We start from the raw sequence: 9,106 nt of genomic DNA on the forward strand, positions 1-9,106 counted from the left end.
GCAAACAGTTTTTGTTCAGTGCTGCAATAATGGGTCTAATTTTATGAAGTTTGTCATAGTTTGGATCTATTTTTGAAGGTCGAATAACATAATTGTCATTGCAGTACGGGTTTTGTAAGATTTTCTTATATCTTGACAATGTCATGACGTTTGAAACTGAACTCACTTTCAACATTGGATCTGAACTCCAATAACTGTCAGCTGCTGGATACCCATTATCATGAGCATGCCTATAAATGCCTTCAGTTCAGGAACAGTTGCTCCTTTCCATTTGACACTGTTCTTTTGAGCAGCATATAAATTTGTTTGTAAACATATGTGCTACATAATGTTTTTGCAAAAAAGATTCTCAAACAAATTCACTGTCTGTTACACTGAAATCTACTTTGCAGTTCTCTTGTCAAAGTTAGTTGTTATTTGTGAAACGTCTGAACTACCACCTGCTGCTCGAATTTCTGACACCTCATGTGGCATACCACTTGTAGATGACTCTGAAGCTGAGTTATTGTCCTCCTCAATATAATCAGCTTCGCCTTAGATATCCTCAGGATCATCTGTCAGTGAGAAAAGGCAATCGCTGATCTCATTGCCTTTAGAATCTGCAAAATGCTGATGATAATTTACTAATAGCAAGCTTCAACTGTATTGTTTTCAGTGTAAATCAATCAAAAGGAATAAAACAGCATCACAATATATTTTAAACCGATAAATAATTTTACAAACTCACTCATTTTGTTTCGACTATAAAATGCTACAGTCACCGAGAAGTACATTTGACAGTGTATTCGTACTAAAAAAAATATCATAACGTTAATAATAAGACTAATTTCTTACTACACACATCTCTGGAAAGTGAGATATGATGAAAACTGTCGTATGGCACAAATCAGTGGCGTTGCAGCGGCCATATGTACGCGCCAATTAACAAAAGTAGTCACAGCCTTCTCTATTGCCTGTAAAGTGCATTGCAGTCTCAACTTTTCCTCAGGTTCAGTACAGTCGTCCCTAGATGGCAGCACCATGCAGAGCTGGGAACATATATCCCTACACTCGAATTGGCGCTCGAAGTTAATGAGACATTATGACCCATCAACCACAGAAGAGTTCATAACCAGCAGAATAATAAACAACTGCTTAACGAAAAGGCAGACGAATGTAATTGTGCAGTTTCTCGTGTTCTGCTAACAAAAAGCGAGTGGCAAACGAATTGGAAATTTAATTATTTCTAAAATATTTGTTCCTCGTTAATAGTTTATTACAGCCTCAATATAACGTATTCACGACGTACGTGCTGTTTTCTGCACAGCGGACAACTATAGAAGACTGCAAGTTGGTGAACAATTATCAGAAATTATGTATTCCTCTCAGGGCAGTGGAAGTAAATAGGCACCTCACATACACTGCAGTCTTAGAAATAAGTGACACATCATCTGTGATAAGACAGAGGAGGTATGTAAATAAAATTTTAAAGAACAATGCGAATCCTAGCACTGAAAAATTAGGTCTGCAAGGACGGGATTTTCACTCTGCAGCGGTGTGTGCGCTGATATGAAACTTACTGGCAGAGTGAAACTGTCTGCCGGACCGAGACTCGAACTAGGGACCTTTGCCTTTCGCGGCCAAGTGCTCTACTTTTTTTTTATTGTGTTCGGTATTGTTTAGTTAGTGCGTTTGGTCTGGGTGGACGTCACGAGACATCCGTTCAAGTTGATTGTTGATTCCTTTACTCAGTTTTTTATTACAGAGGGCGAGCAGCTCTCTGACCGAATATGCTGAGCTACCATGCCGGCACCATCAGAGCTACCATAGCATGACGCACACCCTATCCTCACAGCCGTACTTCTGCCAGGACCTCGTCTGCTACCTTCCAAACTTCACGAAAGCTCTCCTGTGAACCTTGCAGAAGTAGCACTCCTGGAAGGAAGGATGGTAGAGCACTTGTCCGCGAAAGGCAAAGGTCCCGAGTTCGAGTCTCGGTCTGGCACACAGTTTTAATGTGCCAGGAAATTTCATATCAGCGCCCAATCCACTGCAGAGTGAAAATCTCATTCTGAAAATCTTCTCGGTTTACATTTTTCAACAAGATACCGTCCAAAGCATATGGCTCTAAATACAAGGCTGTGGCTCCTGTACAATACACCAAAACAACTAAACACCCCTCCTCAGAGCCCAGACATTAATCCTATTGAACACCTTTGGAAAGTACTGGAAGATAGCATCAGGAGACGATACATTTCTAACAAGACACACCTAAAAGAAGCACTTCAAGATGAATGGGACAGAATTCCATCCTCTCTGACGGCAAAGTTGGTCAAGTCGATACCCAGATGACTACAAGCAGTAATAGCTGCAAAGGAAAACCCCACTAAATATTAATTATTGTAATTGAAATCATATTTTCAGACTGTAAATGAAAAAATATAAATGGACGAACACTTTTTGAAGTAGCCCTTGAATAAATTCTCCATTTTGTCAAATTTGTTATTGTTATGGATGTATTTATTTCCTTGTTCATCACTAAAAATGACTTATCAAGGTTCGTTGCATTTTATGTTCCCTTCCTTTCAAGTGACATATACTTCATTTTTAAAAAATTACAACTACATGAATACTTTTTGGACTCTCTGTAAGTTCTTAATTTCTTCTTTTACACAGGAAAAATAAGTAAGGTTATGTTTTCATGGAATGAAAAAAAAATTACTTAGTATACATAGTGTCTCATGCAACAACACTTGATTTTATTAAGTTCATTTCAGCAGACATCATTCGATCCTGCAATAAGTAGAATGCACTGGGTACCTAGATCATTGATGTGGTAGTTCCTTACTATTTGTCCCACGGGATCCCCTTGTTTGACATAATAAACATTTTACTCATACCACAGAGTTTCAGCAACTGCGCTGCCATGGCTACCTGCACGTATAGTTCTGTCATAACTACTTTTGTTTTCATTATTTTTGCACTTTTAATTAATTTCTCGAAGTTTTGGCCTGTTTTCCTCCTGCTATTTCTGTTCTATGTTACCCATTTCACACTGCAATCAGTTTGTACAAATATTTTATTCTTTTTGGCTGGATATTTTCTACCACTTTTTCTAAATGCGCTGTTCATTTTGACTTTGGACCCACACAATAGTCTGAATTTTTGTACTGATATGTATTCTCAGTAGGTCTCAAATTTGCTTGAGTTAAATCGGAACTTCTGCCTGTTCTCTCTCCTATGATAAATATAGATTTTTTTAAAGTTTCGACTTCCACATTTAAACATTGGTTATTGTTCACGATCATATTCGTCTTTTAAGCTTTGATTCTCATTGTTGTCATTCACTTTCGAGGGAAGCTCATAATCATAGCAAACAAAATATCTTCGTTTTCAGCTCGTCTACAGAAAATAATATGTACTTGCATATGCATTACTACTAGCAAATAGCTAGAAGTAAACTGTCACCTTCCAAATCAACATTATAGTTCTCTTTTGAAATGAGCCTACCTGTAAATTATCTATGCAGCTGAGTGCCATACTATATGTGTGAGAAGTAAAGACTTATTTAAAAAATCATGCCTTCTGGCACAGGAGCTGAGAAATTGTTTTCTAAATTTAGAAGCTATGTATTAGCAATGGGGACAACTAAACAATATGCAGAGCGACAGTCAAATTTCATTAGTGAAAATAAACAACACCTTTTTCCAAAATCTTTGCAATTAAAAAGTAACCAGTTTCTGATCAGTCATCAGCTGAAAGTGGCCCCAAGGTTCATTCATTTATTTATTCTTTGCCCATGGACTCCAGCTGAAAATCCAGATAAGAGTATTGGGTGTGTCATACAATAGGCTATTAACACCAAACTTGATTTCATTATATATAAATGAAACAAATAATTAAACAGAAATAGTCTATAAGCATACAAAGGTATTACATGTTTCACATTATATATACACACAAATCCAAGCAACATACAGAAATGACAATTTTTAAAGGTACATTTCAGTAATGATATAACATATTTAAACACCATCTTAGTATTCACTCAAACTGTATATACATTTCTCTGTGAGATATAGTTTCAAATGATTTTTAAAACATTTTAGGTCTGTTTCTTTTTTAATGATTTTCGGGAGTTTTGTAAAAAATCTTTTGCCTGCTTCTTCAGGGGCAGTCATAGACAGTTTTAGATTTCTGTTTATCACGTAGTAAATTTCATTTCCTCTTGTACCGTATTTGTGTACATCTTTATTAAGCAGGTGTTTATTGCTTGATCTTATCGCCATTGTGCTTTGATATATAATACTGTCATAATATTATAGTGTACAATAGCTTACCTACAGGTCTGTCTTGGTGGTATTTTTGCAATGCATCTCACTGCCTTTTTCTGAATTGTGAATATTGTTTTTACGTAGCCAGCTTGTGCACTTCCCCAAATATGAACTGAATAAGACAAATGTGGGAAGACAAGTCCATAATACATTGATCTGAGGACTTTATCATCCATAGTCTTAGCTGTTTTATGCATGATGAAGATCTGTTTGTTTATCTTTTTACACAGTGCATCTATGTGCTCCCTCCATGCCATAGTTCCTAGAAAGTTTGTGCTGGTTACTTCTTTAATAGTCTTTCCATTTGTATTTACATTTATATTATAATTTTCGCTATGCTTGGTCTGAAATACTACATTCATTGTTTTAGACTGATTCGTGAACAGGTTGTTTTCTCTTAAATATTTATTTGCATTTTCGATGTTCAGGAGTGCTTCCTTCCCAAGCTCCTCCTTTGTGTCAGCTGTGCAAATGATTGTTGTTTCATCAGCATACATTAAAAGTTTCTGATTTATTTAGCTATGGAAGTTATTTACATAGAGTATAAATAGTATTTGCCCAAGCACTGACCCTTGTGGCACACCATGTATAACTGTTTGCAATTCCTATCTGTAGCTTGTTATATTTCCCCCACTAGTATATCTGATTCCTGTGCAGTGTTTCCTATTTGTAATGTATGATTTAAGTATGTCATAGCATTTTCCTCTAATTCCATACTGATATAATATCATCATAAATTTTGAGTGGTTCACACAATCAAATGCCTTAGACAGGTCCATAAAAATCCCACAAGTCTTTTGTTGCCTGTCAAGTAAATTAAGAATGTGCTCAATTATATCTGTTGATGCTGTTTTTGTTGACTTCCCTTCTTTGAAACCATGTTGTGATGAATGCAGTATAGTGTCCTTTGTTATAAAACTTACAGTTCTATTCTTTATTATCATTTCATAGATTTTAGCAAATGTTGACATCAATGATATTGGCCTGTAATTTCCTAATTCATTGCTGTTCCCTTTCTTAAATATTGGCTTCACTTTATTACTTTCAGTGAATATGGAAATATACCTTCTTCTATTGCAGCATTCAGCATGTGTGTCAATGGTTTTAATATACATTCTCTGCATTCCTTTATCAGATGTGATGTGACACCATCCAAGCCAAATAAATGTTTAATTTTAAGTTGTTTTATTAGGTTTGACACTTCTCTATCTGTTGTAGGTATGAAAAACACAGTATGATTTGTATGTGGGGTTTAACAATTTACTTACTGCATTTGTTTTATTTTGTCTTATTAATTCATCTGCTACAGTAATATACTATCTGTTAAAAGTATTGGCTATTTCTAGAGGGTTTGTGTTGCTTCTCCCACTCATCAGTGAGCAGATGTCCTCTGCCTGATTTGTTACTTTTCCTCTCTCTTCATTAATGAAAGACCATAAACCTTTTGAGTAGTTCTTTACCTTATCTATAGACATCTTGATGAATTATGCTTTAGTTTCTCTGATAAAACTACAGTACTCTTTCTTTTTTATTTTACACAGTCTGTTGTAGGCCTCAATATTTTTTTGTTTGGAGAGGTCATAATACACTCTCAGATTATTTATGGCATGGATTACTTCTTCACTCACCCAGCTTTTCTTTTTTTTTTGTTGCTTTTTGACAAGGCTTTTACTAACAGAACATGTAACATTATAATAATACTTGAATAAAGAAAAGAACTGCTTCCATTTGGTGTTTGCATCTTAGCTGCATATATTGTCTCCCAGTTTTTTTGCCTCTAACATCTTTTTTTTTAGCAGATTTATGCTGTAGGCGACTTGCCTACAACAAATAATTGCATAGCCGTCCGGTATAATGAGTTAACGGAGTACTATTTATTCATGAAAACTCACACTGAGAAGAAAACTAAAAACAACAGAGAAGTAACAAAAACTAGGAGATCCTATAGTCTTACGGCAAAGATAAAAAACAACACATAACCAAAAAAAACTCTTGCGCACTTTTGATCTCACTTTGCACTAGACATGAAAAATATCACTGCCACACAGCCCCTCCCCCCCCCCCCCCCCTTAAAGTGCGGAGCCCCAGGGATATCTTGAAACTTGAATTTTATTCAACATCCAGCTCTGGTGTGCGTCGGGTGTCTCGGGGGCGGTGACATTGTTGTTTGTGGTGGTGATTCACCTGTCTCGGACGATGTACTGAGCAGTGTTTGGGTATGCTCTGTGTCCATCATGTGTTGATGCACAGACGTGGTGTCAGAGGTCGGAGAGGGTAAAACCCATGCTGGCTTGACACGTTCAATCGATACCTTTGTTGGAACACCATTGTACATTCTACTCAGCACCTGAAATGGGCCCGTGTATGGTGGTTGTAAAGGCGATTTGACTGAGTCTGTTCGCAACATTACGTGAGAGCAATTGTACAAGTCTTTGTGTACAAACACCTTACGGTTACCATGGCGAGAAGGTGGCGGGCAACGTATATTTGTGCAGTGACGTTTTAGCTGCTGCACCCAGTGTGTGAGGCCCTCTGATCCAGGTAGTAAGGTTGGTACTAAATAATCTGCAGGAATCCGTAGCGGCTCGCCGTAAACCATCTCGGCAACTGATGCACCAATACCGGGTTTGTGAGCTGTCCGCAGGCCTAACAACACTAATGGTAACGCTTCCGTCCATCTCTCTTGATGACACATCAATGCTGCTTTGAGTGTTCTGTGCCATCGTTCGACCATACCATTACTGGCAGGGTGAGAGGCAGTCGTGTGGTGGCGTTGGAAACCGCACATTTTGGATAGCTCGAGGAACAACGTAGATTCGAACTGACGTCCTTGGTCAGTTGTGACATGACGAGGGCATCCAAAACGGGCAACCCACGTACACAGAAACGTCTTAGCAGTAGTTTCGGCTGAAATATCGACTATTGGAGTTGCTTCTGCCCATCTTGTGCACCTATCTATGGCCGTAAACAAATATCTGTAACCCTCTGACTGTGGGAGAGGTCCTTTTAAAATCTCCAATATCAGCACGCACATGTCGTCCTACTTTACTCTGTTGACAAGGAATGCAGGAACGTACCCAAAGGCGCGCGTCTCTTTTCATAGAAGGCCACACATAGCGGTCTGTCAGCAGCTTTATTGTTGCGTTGGCTCCTGGGTGCGATAGTGTGTGGACACTGTCGAATGCCGTCTTGCGCAATATTTCTGAAATGAATGGTCTTGGTCTGCCCTGAGAAAAGTCGCGCCACAGCTTCCGCTTGGAGTTAGGCACCAGAATTTGCTCGAACTTCAGACCTGTAGACGGGTCGTTTAACAGCTGTTGTAGCTCTGCATCCTTGGTCTGTTCCACTGCAAGTATATCATAGTCTATAATTTCTGAAATCCCGCAAATACGTGAAAAATAGTCAGCCACTAAATTTTCTGCGCCTCTTAAATGGCGTATATCTGTCGTGAACTGACTTATGAACTCAATTTAACGGAACTGTCTTGGTGAGCATTTATCACAGGTGTTTTTAAAAGCTGATGTAATGGGTTTGTGGTCTGTAAACACAGTCACCGGTCTAGCCTCTATTTGTGGGCGGAAGTATCGAATTGCTTCGTAGATCGCGAACAATTCTCTGTCATACGCGCTCCACTTCTGTTGTGCAGTCTGTAACTTTTTAGAGAAAAACTGTAGTGGTTGCCATTGCCGTTCTACACGCTGGTGCAGCGCCGCCCCTATTGCTGACTGGCTCGCGTCTACAACAATAGCTAATTGTGCGTAGTGAACTGGGTGAGCGAGTAACACTGCTTTGCTGAGGCTTGCTTGAAGATCATTAAATACTTTGTCCATTTCTTGTGTCCACTTAACTATTCGTCGACCTTTGGCGTCGTGTCCCTTGAGTGCATCAGTGAGTGGTGCTTGCACCGCAGCCGTTGCTGGTAGGTGACGTCTATAAAAATTTATTAATCCCATGTATCGTCGTATCTCTTGGCAGGTTGCCGGTTTTGGAAGGGCCTGTATCGCCGCGATCTTCTCTGGCAGAGGCAATATACCTTCTGATGACACAGTATGGCCGAGGAAAGTGACTTGGTTCTTGTGCATGACGCATTTATTTTCGTTTAAAACGGCTCCGTAGTGAGATAGATACTTGCGAAGTTGACACAGATGCTGTTCATGTGTTTGACTATCCGGAGAGAAAAGCAAAATGTCATCAAGATAAGCAAAGCAAAATGTTAATCCCTTTATCACCTCGTCGATAAATCACTGCCAAGTCTGTGCTGCGTTCTTAAGGCCAAAATGCATAAATAAAACCTCGAATAATCCAAATGGTGTAATCACTGCTGTCTTCTGAACATCTCTTGGAGCCACCGGTATCAGGTTGTATGCTTTCTTGCAATCGAGGACGCTAAAAATTTTCGCGCCGGCCAAAGCACATGTGAAGTCCCGTATATTAGGGACTGGGTATCCATCTGGAATGGTTCTTGAGTTTAATGCTCGGTAATCCCCACACGGTCTCCATGATCCATCTTTCTTACGTACTAAGTGTAGGGGTGAAGACCACGGACTGTCTGACCGGCGAATTATTCCCGCCTGTAACATTTCCTCGAATATCGCCTTTGTTTCTGTCACTCTCTCTAATGCGATTCTACGTGCTCGTTGTGAAACTGGTTGTCCTGGCGTGGTACGAATATAGTGAACCGTACTATGTTTAACTTCTTTTGTCTGTCCGTCAGAACATCTCCGAATCTTCTCTTCGTCATGTAGCTCTTCGACTACAGAGTTGCCAATCGCCTGTAGATTCTCACAAGTTGT

Source organism: Schistocerca cancellata, chromosome 5 (genome assembly GCF_023864275.1).
Source record: "Schistocerca cancellata isolate TAMUIC-IGC-003103 chromosome 5, iqSchCanc2.1, whole genome shotgun sequence".
NCBI classification, from domain to species: Eukaryota; Metazoa; Arthropoda; class Insecta; order Orthoptera; family Acrididae; genus Schistocerca; species Schistocerca cancellata.